This window comes from Cinclus cinclus, chromosome Z, assembly GCF_963662255.1.
Source record: "Cinclus cinclus chromosome Z, bCinCin1.1, whole genome shotgun sequence".
In the NCBI taxonomy this organism is placed as follows: Eukaryota; Metazoa; Chordata; class Aves; order Passeriformes; family Cinclidae; genus Cinclus; species Cinclus cinclus.
In genome coordinates, this window is record NC_085084.1 from 14,886,534 (window position 1) to 14,907,072 (window position 20,539).

A 20,539-nucleotide genomic window follows, 5' to 3' on the forward strand; every position below is an offset into this window, starting at 1 on the left:
ACTGAATAAAGGGAAGGAGAAGGCAGTTTTGAGAGTCAGACTCAGGTTTGGGGGTTTTTTGGTTTGTTTGGGGTTTTTTAGTTTGGTTTTGGGTTTTGGTGGTTTTTTGGGAGCTTTGGTTGATGGTTTGATCTTTTTAAATGAAGACTTTGTAATACTTTTCCTCTACTGTTACATGATTTCTTTAGCTTATATTTTATTTTTGATTGTCTCGTGGTAACAGTTAAAGCAGATTTTTATCTGTTGCTCTCAATTTTTTTTTCTCTTGAGAAAGTCCTTCTTTCAGGTTAATCTGAGTTATGACAAGAAGTTTGTATGTATAGTGATTTCATACACTTAAAAATTAAGCTGAATGTCCTATTTGGCATAAATATTCCATATATGGGAACTGTCAAGCTATTTGTAACTTAAACATCATTCTGGGCTCCTCCAATGCTTAAAGCTTCACATTTTAGATAGGAGGGTGACTGGTAGCTGATGAGAATCTAACTAGCAATGTTCATGTTTGATGTATTTTGGAAGCAGAAAATAATTTGGTTTGGAAATTATGTGATCTAGACTCCCATTAGGACCAGCTTTGAAAGCTGAATGGAATTACTCATGGCCTCAGAGTTTTTGCTCAGTTTGCAGGACATACATGTTCTAACTTTCCTACTAGCAGCTAAAAATTATTCTGCAGCCAGAGTATTGTCAATTTCCTTTTCTTTTTTAAAACAGCAGAATAGCACCTCTTATATAAAACACTGACTTTCTATTGGAGTCAGAGCAAGAAACTTGTGGGATTCTGCTTTTACAGTTCGAGTGTTTCCAAGGAGATTTAGGTGCTAATTTGTCCCTGTCATGAATAGAGCTAGAGACATCTAGTGGTTAAAATGAAAAAACCAAAAACCTCAGTGAGCCGGTAATTAATTATAAACAGCTGAAACTTGCATTAGCTGTTACCAAAGTAGCGCTGCAAGGAGCATATGCAAAATGTCATAATAACAAAATTAACAGTGATACATAATTATAACTTTTAATTTTGTTTTGAATGACTGGTTTTAGTCTATTTACTTATTTTGAGAATATTAAAAAGTTGCAATTTTTTTTACTCACCTTTCAATGTAATTGGAATTGCAAACAGACATTACCTCAGATCTCAAATCCACATTAGTTTTTTCACCTTTTTTTAGTGATACAAATTGCTTCACAGAATTTAAAAAAAAAAAAAAGCATATACTTGTAATTTACAAAATGTGTCACTTCAGTGTAGCAGGTCAGTTTGCTGTAGCAGTGCTCATGTTCATGGTCCCCTCATGGCCACTTCAAGGGAGACTTCAAGACCAAGGATCCTCACTGCACATATCTTCATTTTCTCCTTATGTCTGAGACATTATTTGTACAGATATGTTTCTTAATCTTTCTGCAAAAATAATGAGGTTAACATTTTGTTGTACTTGGAAGTTTACTCTTGCCAGTCATTACCAGTCATAATGCTGCAAGACAAACCTTTGCTCCCACTAATTTGACAGAAAGATCAGCTCCTCTTTGGATTTACCTTATATGCCAACTCTTCAGAGTAATGACTAATGTGATTCTTGTGGTATACATTATCATATATAATCATAATTATATATATATATATTTATAGTTATGGTTCCTAGGTACTCAGAAATTATTTCAGTGGGTTTTTATAGCCAGAAATGTGGAGGCTTATGCATTCAAAGCTTTTGGGTATGTAAGATGCAAACAAATGTATATGCTATCACCCAGACTCTGCCTGCACAGACGATAACACAAATTGTTTAAGGGGAAATTCACTCTGGGTATTAGTAATAAGTCTTTGCTATGAAAAAAGTTAAGCACTGGAATAGGTTGTTGTCACTTCAAACAGTTCTCTACGTGGTGAGGATGAAATAAAATCCATCTTCATTCATAAATAAGTTCTGATTAGTAAAAATGCTCAGGTAATGTCTTCCTTTTTTTGAGTACCTTTGGCAGTACTGCTTCATTCCATTTATCTTACCACATAAAGGACTACTCTTTGAGGCTGATGATAGATCTTTATCAAAGTTTTGCAAGAAAATATGAATGATACCCTTCTGGTGCTGACATGCAATTTTGTGATTGGGCTTAACTTTAATTGTCATCCAGAGATTGTTTCAGTTTTACACCAGTACAAGAAACCCTAAGAAACTCTGGACTTCCTGTGGAGAGCTGACATAACTCTCTGCTGTTGATGCAGAGTAACAGAGTATAGTTCTTTGTTTTGCTAGGATGAAAATTGGCCAATTAAATACTACCCTTCTTATTGTTCTTTTCCCACTTTTTGTTGCAAAATAATACTAAACTTACACTTCATAATAAATATTACTAAATATTAATACTAAAATTTTCCTTAATTCTAAAATACCCATAAATTCTTTACCAGCCTCTTTTGGAAAAAAGCCCTAAACAAACAAATCCAGAAAAATTAGGTCCCCCTTTGTGAATTCAGAGGTATTATCAGCTTATTTACTTGTATCTAGTACTTGGACCAGCTAAATTAAGTGTAAGAGATACAATTTCTCTTTCGCAGCCCACTTTGCAACTTTCTCTTTGCAACTCATGCTCATTATATCTAAACTTTCCACTGTGAGACTTCCTTCCACTAACAGGAAATATTTTAGAGATGAATAGCAATTTTATGCTTAAATTAATTTCTTGATCAATAACCTTAATCTGTTCAGTACCAGTCCTTCATTAGCAATCTTACTGTATTGCTGAAGATTCTTGTAATTTCATCACTATCAACAGTGTTTGTCATTTTTTAGGAAATGGTGGCTGATACATTGTTGCTTACTAGCTCAAAAGCAGGTCTGATATGAAGAATGCTGACAAAACCAGGTACTGAAGCTAGATCTAATAATACATTTGTTTTTATAACAACACAGAGAAGCCACCAGGAATTTAAAATACTGCTTGGTAGCTCTTCATTGCAGACAGGTTTCTTTATGTGATTTGGTTTGATGGTCAGCAATACATAAAACTTTTTTATTTTGGTTTGGTATGGCTGGAGCTTTTTGGTTTGGTTTAGGTTTTTTAAAAGAGGCGAAAAAAGATGTGGGTTTATCTGCAGTTTGGTGGTGGCTATGGCAACACAGTGGTCTGCACACTTAAAATGATTTGTTGTCTGCTGTGTTTTCTAGCTGAACAGTTTAGTTCTAATCCAATTATAAACTGGACGTGGGAGCTGCCAGGAATTTATAAACAGGATTTCTTCTGATGTTCACTTTGGTAACCAAAGCTTTATCTGCTTCCTTGCACATCAACTGCAGCAATGCTATACAAACTTAGAGATGTTTACTAGCTTTTAATGATGAGTTTATCAATGTTGCCTCTTCAATGAATTCTCTTAGGTTATTCTATTTTTTCTGTTCCTTGGAAAGCTTCCCTGTGCCTAGAAGAGTTTTTGTCTTGCAACTGTAATGAATTGTTGCTCAAAACTTGTGATAAATCAAAAAATTTAGTTCTTCTCTTAATTCCTATACATCTTTGTTTATATGCCTTTTGGCACCAAAATACACAAAAAGTATATCGATATATTAATTTGAGTGGGCAGCTCTTTTCTTCATCAATGAACTGGATGTGTTTCCTTCGCTTAGCTTGTCCCTAATCGATGATACAGCCTTTCATAAAGCCATTGATTTTATAGATTCGTCTTGATTTCGCTGTTTTCTGTAAAATATCTGATATGTTTCAGCACAACAAACATTCATTTTAGTTCCAGCTCTTGCTTTTTGATTTTACTCACCTTACTGGTTGCTGTTTTCTGAGCATGAGGACTTTAGTTTCTTCCTGATACTTCAAGGATTTCTACAGGGAGGCAGCAGATGACAATACAGAAAGAGAATTTAAGCTTTAGGGAAACTGCTGCAATCCAAATTTTTATTTCTTGTTTCTGTTTCTAGCTCTTATATTGTTATTACCTTTAGTAGGATCTATAGTCAGAAAGTGTTCTTACATCAATGCTACTATAGTCTACTCCAACTGCTTCTTCACCCTGTCATTAAAATGTGCTTTTAACAATTGGGTTAAAATTATATTCTTCTATTCTTCGTAGTGAAATCACTAAGATTTAAGTGATTTACAAGGCCTAAAAGGAAAGAGAGATGCTTCAGAAAGGGATTTATAGCTTCAATTTTGTACAGATGGTACAACAGATGTCTCCTGCCAATAGCTTCTAAACTTGTAATTCTGCTTTGAAGTTTTCTACATATGTAGATAAATATGGAAGCACTTCTGTTTTTTTTTTTTTTTTGGCACAGCTTTTACTGGGGAAAGACACTGATCTATAAGGCAAGGTGAAAGTTGCTTTATGTTTATAAATTATTTTTGCTGCTACTTTACATCTTACTGACTAACTTAGCAGAAATAGAGACAGCTTGCCTAAAACATCAGTGGAAGGTTAAATACCATGGAATAATATTCCAGGAACACTTTAAAAACAGTCTGTCAAATCTTTCTTCAGAGACTGGTAAAGCAGACTGTTTTCCATTCACTGAACAGGTTTCCCATGACGTGATTTTTCCATCTGATGTGATGATAAAAGTTCAGTCTGGAGTCCAAAATTCCAAATATGTTTCAATTTGTTCACTTTCATAAATTCAGCTAAATATAGTTCAATTCTGCACATCTTGTAGGTTGGATAAAACTTGTTTAGTAGACCAGGCTGGTTGTCTGTAGGCGTTACGGTACCTGTGTTGGCAGGTAGGACTTCCCACACGTCTTCTCTGTGCTGGAGGAGGTGACACCCATCAGCCGTCCAGTAGAGATCCATCTGCTCTCTGTATCCTGCCCCTCCGGGCCCAGAGTGACCCTGTCACCAGGGGGATAGCGCATCTCCAAACCATGTATGTTCACTTTAAAAATGCTTCATTTAATTAAAATCACAATTGTTCACCTTGCCAAAACAGAGAAGAAAAACTTGAAGATTGCAGATAGCTTAGACATTTAAAGATAAGTGTTTGTATTTATAAATTTCAGTTTCAGAACTCACCTTTTTTTTTGTTTGTTTGTTTTTTTGTTTGTTTGGTTTTTTTTTGCTAATCCATTTTCCTTTTTGTTACTTTGTTAGTGATTTTTATAGCTGGAGTGTGTCTCTTCCCTTCAGAATTTATTCTCTATATGTAGAGCAAATTCAAACAAGTAGGTGTACAGGAAAATGTTCAGAAAGTCTCAGAATCCTGTGAGAACATCACTGGCTGAGTACAAGAGTGCTTCTTTGATGCTTTAAGAGAAAACGTTGATGGGAATCATGAGAGATGACAGTGTAAAGAACATAGTAGTGAAGGAATTTGTAGTGAATGACTATAAAAATAAAGGCAAGCATGTAGCAAATGGGAGCAGAGAAAGAAGTCATAGAGTCAAAGTTGATGGTTAAAAACCCCCAAACAAGCACAAGGGAAAACAGTATTTCAAACATTAAGAAGCCAACGAGCCAGTCACTAAGTAAATATATTTTCTTCTCCTGCTGAATCTTTGGTAAATTGTCTGATGTTACTTATTTGGTCTTCTTAAACCAGAAGCGTAAGGAAATATGGAATATGGAAATTTTCCTTATTACCAGATCACTTGTGATTTGCCAACACAATAAACTACATCTGTGCAGAGGAAAACAATTTTATTTTATTTTACACTCAAGTAAGAAACTCCAAAGTATGAAATGTTCATTAAAGGATGTTTCGCTTTCACCTTAGATGATATCATTACACTTCATATCACTCTTTACCCTTATGTGTAGATAAAGGAAAATGTTTTCAAAAAATGAGAGTATTTTGAAAGTGTTTTTGTGATATTCCCCCTTCTTCTTTTTTTCTTTTTTTTTTTCATTTCATTTGTTTATTATGTCTATTTTGTTTTCATCTGTTTTGTTTTCTTGGGAGATTTTTTGCTGGTTGTGGTTGGGTTTGGTTTATTTTCCTTTTCTTTTTCCCTGTGTTTTCTCCAACACAATGCTTTGGAAATGTTGCAGATGTATTAAGTTTTGAAAATTAAGTCATTTCATTTAAATAAAATAAATTTTCTTGTCACTACAGAAGTGGGTATGTGTTTCAGACGTTGGCATAACTTTGCATGTGAAGCTGTATGCAACTACGACTGGAATAGCTACAAAGGGCATTGGTCTAATGGCATTAGACATTTAAATACTGCATGCAAGCATTCATGCACCTAGCTTGCTAGCTGGCAAACTAATTTGTGCTTCTCTTTGCTGACATTTGAAGTTAGGTAGACAAAAGCCTGGATGTAATGAAAAAGAAAATAGTAAATTACATTTTAAGATTCTCAACTTGTCAGAAAAGGCCTTTTTTCTTTGCATTTTCTCTTGCAGAGAATGAATTCTCCCCTGCATTGGCATTATAGTACATACTGAAAGAATATATTTCTTCACATTTTTCCAAGAAAAGGTATTGAAGTAAATTGAGTACAGTCATAGGCTATGGTGATATGTGTACTACTTGTCTGTACAGCTATTCTAGGAAAATATGTTCTGAAAAATTGTGTATCTGTCTCTATATGGTAATAGAGACATTTTCATTCTTTATAAAAGTAATAATGCATAGATTATTACACCTTCTTGATAACATCAAACAAAGAGCAGTTTATAATGGAGATGCTATCCAAATGCAAAGCTGCCCTATGAGATCCATCTATCTATCTATCTATCTTAATATAGACATATGTGAAAAATATGAATTCTAGTTGGGTTTGGGATGCTGCCACCCAGGCACATAATTACTTCTTAGTATTTTGAAGTACATTTGCAATCTTCATGTTGCTGCCTGGTTACATTCTAAGTGCAGGTATTAGTAAAAATAATTTTTCTTGAAGAATATTTACCATCTGCCTGTTAAGTCTTTTTGAAAACTGTGCATACTTGCAAATTAGTTTCAAGCAAAAACAATTGACAGTGCATTATTTTTTTTACTGTTGTTTTGCCATGCACCTACCTGTGCCTGAGAAACTGGTAGAAACTCAGGCAGGATGATTCACTGAGACAAGACAAAGAGAGATTTGATATTCAGGTCTCTGACAACCTTGCTAAATCTAGCTCATAAGAGAAAGGTTGAGACATTTTAAAAATATATATAAATTAAAAGGTGGGGAAAAAAGAAAGAAAACCAGGAGCACTTTCTGGAGGAGGTGTTTGCTACATACTCCTCTCTTCACTGCTGGGTTAAGGAACCCACAATCAGTCAATAAATTGAACTTTTAGTCTTACAATGTGCTTGAGCCCAATATTTTTATTTTTTTTTCATAGAGTAAACTTGCAGGAAGTTATATTCAAAGTTCAATATATGTGCTCTTGAGAGAGGATCTGTCTGTCAGCAGGAGAGCTCCTTTGTGAAGCTGTATAAATGATGCTTTTCCTCGTGTACTCAGTAGGTGTGATATGGTAGCAAACTCCTGGAATAGCTCCTAGCAAGGCTCCTCCAGAAGTTATATTTTTCTTCCCCAAAAATGACTTGAAATGTTCCTCCATTTTAGGATAAAACTTTTAATTTATCATACTCTTTCAGTATTTCTGTGACGTACTACAACAGCCTAGTTACCTGTCCTTGAATACCTGCAGTGCTAGAAATTGCAGAGCTTTGTCCTTGTCAAACACAATGGCAGATGAACTTTTTCTGTAACTTCCTCATGCAACATTATGTGACCTATTTCCAGAAATTAGATGTCCATGTTGTTTATCTTAAGAGTTAGGGAAGACAATGGTATCCTTAGAAACTGCTTGTGCTAACAGACATAATTAGTTACAATCTCTCATTTTCTTCAGAACATATTTAAATTAGATCTTATGTATATAGTTTTTAGTTAACACTAACTTTTGCAAACATATACTTTTTAAAATCAGTACAATGGCCAGTTCAATGACATGCAAGCCAGATTCTAATAAATTTGGTTTTTTTTTTTTCCTCCCCCATTTGTATTGCATAAAGAAGATAAATATTCAGAAATCTTCTCACCTGTGTTTTGTGCTGATTTCTTGAGTGAAATGCTTTTGGAAACACTAGTTTTGATATACTGATGTTGAAAAATCTCTTTTCTAACAGAAACCCACTGGGCAGCATGTGTGTGTCTGGTTGACTTGGGCACAGTATTTCAGAAACAGTCTTGACATTGGCACACTCTTTTTGAATGTTCTGGCATTGGAGGCTCTGTCATTTTCATTTTCTTGATCTCTCACCTGTCTCAGCTGCAGAATCAAACCCTAAATCCCTAGCAGATTCCTTAGAGGTGAAAAACCTCGTGAGAATTGCTTGTCAACCACTAAATCTTTTGGATGAGATTCCTTCCTGGTGTGTTTGCAGTGGTGGCTCTGAGGATACTTAGATGAACCAAGTGTTGAAACCTTTCATGACATTTGCATCAGCAGACAGAGAATGTCAGGGTTCTCCTGCTGCCCTTTCCTACTCTCTCCCCTCCTTATCCCATTTGGAAATTCTTCCCACTCACAGTGGTGCTGCAAGTAAGGATACAAAAGAAAACCTTATGACAGTGATATGTTCAGCCTATTCTAAAATCTTTTCAGATGTGTGGCTAAGAAGTACAAGGTAAAACCCCTCATTCATACACTGAAGGTGCTGGTTCCCAATTCTCATTCCTCTAATGGTAACTGACCCTAATCTTTGTTTTCTCTGCATCATTCCCACTGGTCATAAGTCAGTATATATGCTCAGCATAGTTACTATATATTAGTAATATGTAAAATTCCACATAAGGTCCAAATCAACAGCTACCTTCAGGGAGAACTTGTTGAGAAAGTAGTTTATTCAGATAGGCTGCTTAAAACAAAGGGAAGGAGCTTCTCCCATGGGAGTGTCAATAAAATAGTGGATGGAAGGGACCTATTTCCAAGAGAGGTTTTGGGTATTTGTAATTGAGTTTATAGAGATGCTGAGCAGGCAGTGCAGTTGGAACCATCACAAATGTGCCCATCCATGGATGAGTCAACTCTGCAACTTGATATTTGGACCCCATCAAAGCACTGAAGTCCCCATCACAACATTGTTATTTCTGTTTGTCTGTGCACACATATTTGTAGGCCTGTGTTATTTTGAACCCAGTAATTTTTCTAATTCAGAAGAAATTAATTTAAAATTAAGATTAATGCTTATACCAAAAAATGGTCTGATGTAAATTTGATAGACTGTCCCTGGGGATGTCTGTAAGCATCAAATATTAAATGAAAAGTTAGAAGCTTTCAAATTTGTTTTTATTTCCTGTTATATTGATATAAGGGTGTAAAGAAAGTGAGAGGAGGAGCCATTTGAAATAAAACAAAGCACTGAAATGGTTTTTAAGTGTATCTGAATGGAATAAATGGTCAGAATAAAATATGTAAAATTAATAAATGTTTTTAATCACAAATATTAGAAATACAAATCTACAAAAGTACTTGTAACAAGCTGTTTCAACAAGTAAGCAAAATCTAGTGTTTCATACCAACATATTTAATTTCATTGACTTATACAAAATTAACCTAAATTCATTTTAAGGGCATATATAATTACTTAAAATGTGAAACCCACAATAACAGGGTATTGAACAACTCATGTATCTGCACAGTTAAAATCTATGAAGTGAACTGAATATTGTGGAGAATATATTTAGCTTTGCAGTAAAAATGAAATCTAAACTTTTGACAGAAAAACACGACAGTAATACATAAAAAATTTCCAAGAATAATGTTATAAATATAAACCAAGTTTGAATATGTAACACTGTATCACCAGTAATTAAAGTGGATTTTTTACAAGTGCAATTCTTGAGATTTTTACAACATAATTTAAAGTAATTTAATTTTAATTAAAAATATATTTTTAATAATTTAAATTTTACTTATAATAAAATAATTAACAGTATTTGATGTTTTGAAAGTGCAAGATAATTTACCTTTTTTCACTCTACAAAATGGCACTGAAATTGTGAACAGAGTCCCTTTAATTTATTGCACTGTACAGAGCAATTAATAGTACGCAAGTATAGTATAGTCAATCACACAAAATATGTAGACTTAATGCAGAGTAACATTCATAAAAATATAAAGTCATATGTTTTTACTGAGAATGTCAATATCTTTCCACTCACCTACTTTGCTAAGTCATAGGAGAAAAGAGCAGCAACTGTTTTCACTAATTTAAAATACCAGTAATATTAATAGTGACACAAATACCTAGGGAATGTCTGGGAAGACTAGCTACAGAGAATAATCTTTATTTCTGGCCAGCACTATTTTTAAATAAATGAATAAAAAGCCTTTATGCCAAGAGAAGCAGAAATTGAAAATATTATTTGGCCTAGTGCTAAAAATGAGTTGCACGTCCATCTTATTATCAAGGAGGGCCAAAGCTCCTTAGTATAAGTTTTAAGATCTCACAGCCATTATTTTGTTTTCTTTTTTTATTATTATTTCTATCAGAAGTTATTTCAAGAGATATATGAGAAGAGATGCCCAGAGACTTCACTGATAGTCGTGCAACAAATGTATGTGAATGTAGGATAAGATCATAAGATAATTAACACTGGTATTGACTTCAGGAGATCCTCTAGTCCAACAGCCTGCTCAAAACATGTGGGGCAAACTCACTGTAAGGTGTGTTCTAATATGAGAGCAAGCAAAGGCTTAAAAACTTTTCTTCCTCTCCTTATTTTCCAGAAGAATCTCATTAGTTTTAGTAAATGTTTCAGAGGCTTAAATCAGTACTCAACTTTTAATAGGTATTCTGAATGGTACTAAAAATTCTTACATGTGCATAGCAAGAAATATAATTAGGGTCAAAGAATGAAGTGTATGTTACTGAATGGCTGTGCCAAAGATCTTGTTTGCTTGCCATTGCAGTTCTAGGTGTTGATCATATTCTGAAATGACAGTACTCCTATACTCAAGATTTTAAAAAAGGCTTTGGTGAATCAGTGTTCACATGCAATTCTTGGATTGTTTCCCCTTTGTCTTATTATTCTTTTTATGTTACACAAGAAACACTGAAAACAGAGTAACAACTGGGTTGAAATTAAGAGGAGGAAAAAATTCTTAACAGCTTGTATACAGATTTCTTTCTTTATAGACAGAGGAATTTTTCTAAGAATTTCCTGGGATTGGAAATGCAAGGACCAACAATACTTTTCGTGAAGAGAAAAAAGTATTTTCATGTGATTCTTTTCCTTTTGTAATCTTGCACCATTTATTGGTTTCAGTACTGTCCATCCAAACAGTAATAACTGAATCACAAAATCACATGCAGTTAAAAATGAAGAATTTTATTTACTAGGATTAGATCAGTTCCTTTCATTCTCCATTAAAACCAGTAACTGTATTTCTAGGGATATTTCTACATGTCTGAGAATCACAGAAATCTTTGAAAATGGACTCTTCCACCTTAAATATGGATTTTTAAAATCTCTGAAATATTTCCACTTATTCAATAATTTTCAACATTCTTTTTTTCCCTCCTTCCTACCACATTTCACTATCTTCCACAAAGATATTTTCATTTGTGCAATTGCCTCTGTAGATTCTGAAAATCTTTTGATAAGTAAGCAGCTAAGTTATTGTGAAAAACGTGATAAAACTGAGCAAGCAAAAAATATTTAGTGCCTGGTTGTACCGAATTTCTGTTTGATTGGTAGTGGGCTTTTGGAGAAGTGGAAATTAGGGAGGCATTGTGGGAGTTTTTGCCTCCCATTCTCCCTTTTCCATCTGTTTCTCAACCCAATTCAAGCTATGGTCTGAAAGCAGGTCTCTGATAATTTTTTTCATTTTGTTTTGGCTGGTAAAAAGTCTGTATGCTGCTAACAGGGTGCATTATTTGTCTGCTTTTCTATTTTATTTTATTATTTCTTTGTATCTCATTCTGTGGAAGTGTAGAGATGACATATTTAATTTCTGTTGTCCTAAATATTTGCAGTGAGGTTGAACTTTTGCTTATTTGGAAGAATTAGTATTGGACAATGAATATTGGTTTCCTGCAAAATTTGGCAAGCTCTGAAACTCCGAACTCTGACTAGTATGAGTATTCCGTGAATAATATTGCTCTGTGTACAATGCAAATTTTTAATACACCACCAACTTCTGAGGTGGTGTTTCAAATGTTAATCTGTTTTCTATGCTTGTGTCACATGTGAGTCTCTGTTCTTGGGCTGAGGTTGAAAGATGCCTTAGACAGTTTAAGAACTGCTAGCTCATTTTTACAATTGGCAGAGGCTATTATCAAGGGAATAGGTTTATTGAGATGAGAGAACTGAAACTTTAAAAATTTTCTGAATACATCGGACAAAGGAGTACTGAGAGTACTAAATAGGAAAACACAGGAATACCCAAATCATCAAAGAAATCATGACTCATTTGACACACCATGATCTTGCTTCAGTAACAAATTTTGCATTAAAATATATGGGTTTAGACTACCTTTTTCTTCCTGGAACTTTTTTAAAGTGCTATTTCTTTTAACCTCTATTAACTTTGCTACAGTTTTTATTTTAATATTTCAGAATACTGACACTAGCAATTGAATTTCTTATAAAACAAAAAAATTTGTAAGGATCCCTTCAATAGCATTTAAAACAGTTACCAGAGAAGTAGCTATTTAACAACAAAACATTCTAGCTTAAAAAATGTAGAAGGAAATTTGGTGAAGGCTATTAAAAACACTGATTTTCTCCTTAAAAGTGGGATTTACTGGTCACAGTTTCATGGATTACTGTATTGAATGCAACACAGGCATATTACTGTATTTTATGGAAATCAGTTTTGTTAAACAGCTTCTCATACTTTGGTTATAAAATTAAACATTAAGATCTTCAATGAATTTGCATCTCTGTTTGAGATCTTAGGTTCATAAAAGTCATGTTTCAGTGAATTCTGAAAAACATATCTATGCTAAATATGATCTTTTAAAATCCTTTTCTTCTGTGTACTTCAAATGTTTTTGTTATGATGCCAAAACTTTTTTGACCCTTTCTCCTAATGCACTAGTAAAACACCATTCATTGTCATGAATATGCAACTATTTGATGCAAACTAATTATTTTTTGTTTTGGCATGCATGTAAAAATTTAAGCAAAATTCAGCAGTATCTGGTTCTGTTCTTTTAAAAAGATAAAGTTCTTATCAGAAAACAGGGCTCTTAAGCTGTTTTCCAAGTTACTCATAGGAATTTTTGGGAGTTTTGTCCTAGAGGTTTATTTTTAAGTTCTGTTATTACTTTTAAGACATTTCAGCAACATAATTACCAACTCCTTTCAACACTCAAAGGTTTTTTCCTAAAGAAATCTTGAGGTAAATATGTGACAAATATTTTGCAGAAAAAGAATAAGTCATACTGAATGAAAAAAACAGTGAAGTTGGGGCTGTTTCTAGCCCCAATAACTGTTTCCAGCTTCTACATAAAGAAAATTCCAAGTCAGCTTTTTCTGAATTCATACTGAAGTAAACTATGAAATCAGTTTCCATATGAGAGATTTGGGTAGGTGTTACATGTTAGGCAGAAGGAACAACTTGTTCTGTTATCATGCAAATAGAATTTTGGTTTTTGACAAAATGCTTCACAACCAGATTTTATCTTCCTATTCTAAGTTTTGGTCAGAAAATAATACACCCACTCTTTGCTAAACTTTTCTCAAAATTTTTATTATATTTACCCCCTCATATTGTCTTTGTGTTACACTTTGTGGCAAAAATATCTGTATGTGGTAATGAATTGTAGAACAATTGATAACAATGCTTTTTAGGGAAATATTTTAAGAAGCATCTAATATTTGTTTATGGGAAATTACATAGCTATGACAATTTAATATACTGAATTTAGAACTATCAGTAGTACTAAATTATTCTTACCATATCAATTTTCTCAGTATTTTAATTTCTAAATTCAAAAGTACAGGAATGAAATTAAGCTTTTCTGTCTGGGAAAGACATTTAATGTACTTTGATTCATGAACTGGAGTTTAGGGATGGAGCCAGTCTGAATAACTTTGGAAATATGTTTCTAGTTTCAATGAGGAGGGACATCAACTAGACCAGGTTGCCAAAACCCCCAAACTAGCCTTGAATACTCCCAGGGATGAGGCATACACCAACTTCTCTGTGGATGTGCCAGTGCCCCATCACCCTCACAGTAAACAATTTCTTTCTAGTATCCAATACAAATATACCCTGCTTCAGCTTAAAGCCATTCTCCCCATGTCCTATCTCTACATGACCTATAAAAAGTCCCTCTCCAGCTCGGTTGTAGCCCCCTTGAGGTACTGGCAGGTGCCCTGAGGTCTCTCAGAGCCTTCTCTTCCCAAGGCTCAAGAACCCCAGCTCTCAGTCTGCCTTGCTAGGAGAGGTGCTGCAACCCTGTGAGCATCTTTGTTACCCTACTCTGGACTGCCTCGAGCAGGTCCACATCATTCTTATCTTGTGGTCCCCCAAACTGGATGCAGCACTGGAGTGCTGCAGGGTCTCACAAGGGCAGACTAGGGAGGCAGAGTCGGACCCCTCACCCTGCTGCTCACACTGCTCATGCTGCAGCCCAGGGTACAGCTGGCTTTTTGGGCTGTGAGTATGCATTGCTGAGACTCGTTAGGCTTTTTGGCCATCAAAGCCACCAAATTCTTCTCCTTAGGACCACTTTAAATCCATTCTCTGCCTTGCCTATACTTGTACTTGGAATTGCCTAGGTGCAGGACCTTGTGCTTGGTCTTGTTAAGCTTCATGAGGTTCACACACACCTGCCTTTCAAGTCTGTCCAGTTCCCTCTGAATGTCAGCCCTTCCCTCCTTCCCTGTGATGTGGATCACACTACAGAGTGTGTGTTGTCCATGCTGCCAACAAAGGTATTAAACAGCACCACCCCCAGTTCCATCCCCTGAGGAACACTACTCATCACTAAGCTTCATTTGGATGCTGAGCCATTGACTGCAGCTCTCTAAGTACAGCTATCCAACTCAGTCCCTATTCACTGGGTGGTCCATCCATAAACCCAAGCCTTTACAATTTAGAGATAAGGGTGTTAGGCAGGACAGTGTCAAATGCTTTGCACAAGGCCAATAATTGCTCTTCTGTTGCCTTCCCTTTGTTTCTTTAAATGAATACTACTTAGACTTGAACATTCCTTTAAATATCTAAGCTAATAGTTCATCATAAAGAGCAACTATCTCTGCTGTCTTTACTTTCAAGAAAGCTGATGACACAGCTGATGTTCAGGTAACTATCTTAGTTATATATATAGTTTGACATTTTATTAAGAAATGTTATTCTGACAGATTGAAACATCTGCAACAATCCAAGAATGGTCCACAGAAATGCTTTTAGATGATGGAAGTGGTCTAGCATCAAGTTCCTTTGGCAACCTTTTATGCTTTTAACCTCTTTAGTACAGCTAAGGTATTTTTACCTGTGAATCATGCTGTGAGGTGCACTTCCAGTTAGATACACAAACTCTCAAGTTCAGTAAGTAAGCATTTCTATTTAAGGTGACCCCCTTGCAAAAGGACCACCTTTTTATAGGATAGATTTTCTACAGTGGTGTTTCATTAATTTGAATAATACAGATTCAAAGCTCCTAAAATATTACCTATGTACAACTGTGGGTGTGTAAGCTAGATAAAGTTTAGCTAAACAAACCTCTGTTTACTATAATGGAACTGTTGTTTGATACCAGGTAGTTAGGATGGCCAGACTGTAGGATGTACTGTGTTTGTGCTAAAAATGTTGTACTTTTTATCCTCCTCACCCCGGTACTCCTTTGTTCTTATGTTGATCTTTTTTTTCCCATTGGTATTTTGTGCGTGCTTTTTGGTGGTTTATTGGGTCTTTTTCCTGGATTTATTATATATGCAGTTTGTTCTGGACTAAATCCAAACGAAAAAAATCAGTGTATGTATATGAATATTATTTTTTTCAGAGTGGACATTAGTGACTGGTTATCTGTTACTCTTCTGATCACTTATCTTCTTATTTTTCAACGAGACTGTGTTCTTACTCCTATGCTTTTACAAACTTGACACTTCAGGCTGAAAGTACGTGACTACTACAGGACTTGGTTCATAAATTATCTGCAGTTCCTTCTGTCTCCTGTATTGCAAAATGAATATCACTGTACCTGTGGAATTGGTGTGCGTTTACAACACTGGGTCACTTGGGACTGCTGACAATGATTTCTGGCAAGAAATTACAATTATTACATTACAATTTCATTACAAATCATTACAATTTCTGTATTTGCACAGTATTTCAGCTGTGTAATGTGTTGAACTGTAATTCTTATTGTTAATGAACCAGATCTTCAGTTCAGAGACATACAGCGCTAATACAATGTATGCATAATTTGTCCAAAATATAAAGTCTATAAACAAAGAGAAAACCTAGCACTTTCTTCTTCAGTTAATATTTATCTTTAAAAATACTTTTCAGTGTACTTTTGCACTTGACTAACAGGTTTTTCAAAATGTAAGCCCTTATTCGTTTTGTTCCTCTAGGATCGGTATCTGTCAGGTTTCTTTTGTGCTGCTACAAAATACAATCAGTATTGATATTTTGTACTTGAAGTAAGTAGGATCTAAGCCTTTTGTCTTAATGGAGCTTTTGCAAAGGGTTTTTTTTCCTTCCTTTCCTCTTGCAAAAATAATGAACTTAAACTGAACATGATATTCTCAGAATCTGAAATGCTTGCATGGCATCAACTTAGCCTCTTTTAAGGCTTTTATTAGAAATCAGATTAAAATTTACTCAATGGAAGAAATAATATGAAAGAAACAATATAAAAATGCAATAAATATGATCCTGCAGTAATGTAATTTATAAAATATATCAATCCTTTGAAGTATTTTTAAAAGGGATTCTAAAGACTCCTATAGCTTGCATTCTACAAAGAAAAATTCTGTTCAGGGTGAGACCCCAAGGGATTCATGAGCCAAGTAAATGACCTTTAACTGGCTTATATGATACTTAGCTTTACAAGAAATTCTAATTCTAGTATGGGTGCTAGAATATTTTTTAATAGTTTTTGCTTTCTTTTGCAAGTAATAGTCAGACTTAGTAATAATTACGGATGATAGGCTATGTCATGTTTTTTAATGAAAGAGAAAAAAAGATACAGTACATTTAGCAGCGTGAATCTTCAGTCATACAGTGGAATAACCTGTAATTGAGTTGCATTTGAAATTAAGTATTATTCAAACATCCTTTTTTACAAGCATTTTGGAAACTTGTTCAACCTGTTTCATATCTTACCACTAGATGTCCTTGTAGTTGAAGCCTCCTGCCGTTTTTATTTTAATTCTATGCTGCCTTCAGCCACTGGATGGCATCTTACCATTGAGTTCAGGTGCAAGGATTTTAAAGAGCACATTCACACAAAGCAGATTATTTTGCTGTTTTATTTAATGCCACGGTGTCTCTAAAAGCCCGTGTTCTGTTTGCAGACAACAACAACAAATAAGAGTATTTGAATTTGAGATTTTTAATGAGGTCAGGAAAGATAATGTTCAGAAAAGAACAGGGAAGTTGTACATTTCAGTAGCTGTAGCGAAGTCTTGCTTGAAGGGGGATTTCTTGTTTCTTGTATTGCAGTTTCTGCGAGGGTCAGGGACATTGTGTCTGAAGAATTTTCTGGGCCTAGCAGAGAAATTTTATGTTTATGAAAAGAGCATGCAGTGTACTGTGCTTACTGTGGTGTGAAAAGCATCTGTGTACTTGTTTATTTGTCATCTAACTTGAACAGTAAATGTAGTTAAAGCATCTTTTAGTACTCGGACAGATAAAGCAAAGACTTTTTTTTTTTAAATTGTAACCTTTCAGCAACATAAATATTTCAAAAAACATTTAGGTTTGGTTTTGTCAAAGAGTTTAAGGTTTTTTAAGGGTGCATCCCTTCACATTTATTTCCTGCACTTCTTCTCACTGTCCTCACTTCCCTGATTTCCTGCGAGATCCCAAAGCCTCCCTGCTGCAGCACTGTCTGGCCTGCGTGATGAGATCTCCTGCCCCCACCTCTGGGTGGAACACCTTGCTCTAGCTGTGTGGGCAGGTGAGCTGATGGTGCCTAATGACAGTCCCTGCAGTTAGAGATCATTGGTGTCCTTCACATACACAAGTGAAGCCCATCTGTGCTGATGCTGGAGAGAGAGAGGTCATGCCAGTTCCTTCCTGCCTTGAGAGGCAGCAAGGAATTCTCTTCCCTGCTAATCTATACCACATACTTATTATGTTTGACAGTAGGTTAACCCTATGCATAATGGAGTGAAGTTTTGCCACATTGCACACAGTATATTTCTTGGGCATATTGCTCTACAGCCGCAGCTTTGCAAGTATCTCTGCTTCCCCAAAATTGGAGGTGGGAGGACACTGTGGCTCCTCTTGCATTCCTGCGAGCACATTTACACTGACAGGCTCTGATTCCTAGTAAAGGTGCATAAGAGGGGTGTACACTGCTTTTATCTCAGAGCTCAGCTCTGCTTATGGAGTTATTTTTGTAATACTCTTGTGTTAAAGAATAATTTTATTCATTGTTTAATATTACATCAGAGCAACTTTAAAGCCCATTGAGATAGGTGAAGATGATGGTTAGGTCTTCACACAGATTTTAACAAGCCCCATGGGCTACTGTGCTAAATTCAGCCTGGCTTTTTAAAATTCAAATTCATAGAATCTGTTGGTTGTACATCAATATTTCCTTCATTTACCTGCAGGAAAATGTGAAAACCCCTTCCTCCAAAGACAGAAATTCAACTTATCACTTGCCTTCACATACGTATTACTTTAAGTGTACTTTTAAAATGTCTCTAAGGTAGTAGGAAATTTCATTTCCAGTATGAAATTAATCTTCATATTCATTAATATAAAGTTCATGTTGATAGCTACTCAAGGTAGGTACTCTGCATAAATAAGTGTGTTAAAAGTGTAATGCAGTTTTCTTTCAGGGACTTCTGCCTACACACAAGAAAAAGGGAATTGCTGAATCAAAAATAAAACTTACAGGCTGCTGTAGTTGACTTCTTTACACTTGAACATAGCCAAGTTTTGATGTTTTCTAGACCACGCTGTTGTGTCAAGTATCTTCAGGTACACCTGAATGTAAAGTATATTTAGCTAGCCAGGGGTTTAGAGTGCAAAAATAATTGGTAAAAAACTCTCTGTTGTTTTTTAGTCTTTAAGGTTAATCTGTAAGTCTAATGTAAGATCTTGGTGACTGATCACCTGCCTTTAAAAAACAGAATAGAGGAACTCCTTTCAGCCACTAAATAAATCTTTAACCCACAAGCACACCCCTGTTTCTGGAAACCAGATTTTTTTTTCCATAGAGTTATCATAGCTGTGACTTCCTTCCCCTAAGAGTTAAAATATGGTCTATTCTGCAATGATTTGTGTGTTACACCTAGAAGCTGAGGAATGCAGTTACCCTTAATTATTAACAAGAACACATGAGTGTGCTTAATGGGAGACATATAAACCTGTCAAGTGCATCTCTTCATGTCTGAACAGCCAGCATGATTGAGAATACCTGAGGAAATCAGGGGGATATTATGAAGCCTCTATGGAATGCTTTTAAGTAAAAAGTTTAAATAAATTGAGTACATTAATTAATGAAAAGTTAAACAAGCAGACTGAATCAGCAGTTCAGTCATTGATCATTTTAGTCATAAGATTGTAGTAACTTAATCCATTAATATATGGATTGTAATGTAGTATCTGCAGGGTTTCCAGTTTTCAAACAATCAAGCGAGATTTGGTTAATCCAGTCTGTTACTCAGTCTAAAGTGATTTACTTTATTTTAGGCTGGTTGCCTTCTCCATTGTGGAACATTTTGTGCCATAACTTGGCAATTTCCTTTGTGGCAAGAGCCACTCCTTAACTTCTTTTTCTGTGTTCAGCTTTTCCATGCCCACTACCTGCCACTCCAGCCCCAGCTATGGCTTCCATCCCTCCATGCAGCCCCTTGTGCAGTAACAGGCAGAGGTGGTGGTGCACTGGGCAATCTCCAGGAGTTACACTGCTGGGACTTTCAGTTCTCCTGCTCCTCCTTCTGGGTTGCTGCAGCATGCAAGGACACCATTTCCATTGCGGCAGGTTCTGTCTAAAACAAGCAGCTTTTAGATTGAAGGCCAAGAGCTTCCTGTTTCTTTGACATTACTGAGGTGTGTTGGGAGTGGTGTGAGCTCTCTGTAGAAAGCCCTTTTTTTACAATGCTGCTAACTCTTCAGCACAAGTAAATGAAATCTGCTATTTATCCTCTTTCCATATTTCAAAAACTTTGTTTGTACCCAAGAAAATGGTACATTTTTTTTCACTGCCATTTTTAGATGGTAGATTTCTTTTTCTGGAAATTGGATAAAGATTTCAAGAATAAATTATGCGTTGCCAAATAAATTCAGAAGAGACCAAAATTTTAACTGTTTTTCTTTATTTTTACTAGCTAATAAACAGTTTAACACAATAGAAAAATAACATTTCTGTTGAGACAGAGATACCAGTCAGTGAATTGAACTTAATAATTGAATTCTCTGTGAAAGTCTGTAGTCTATTCCATGTCTATT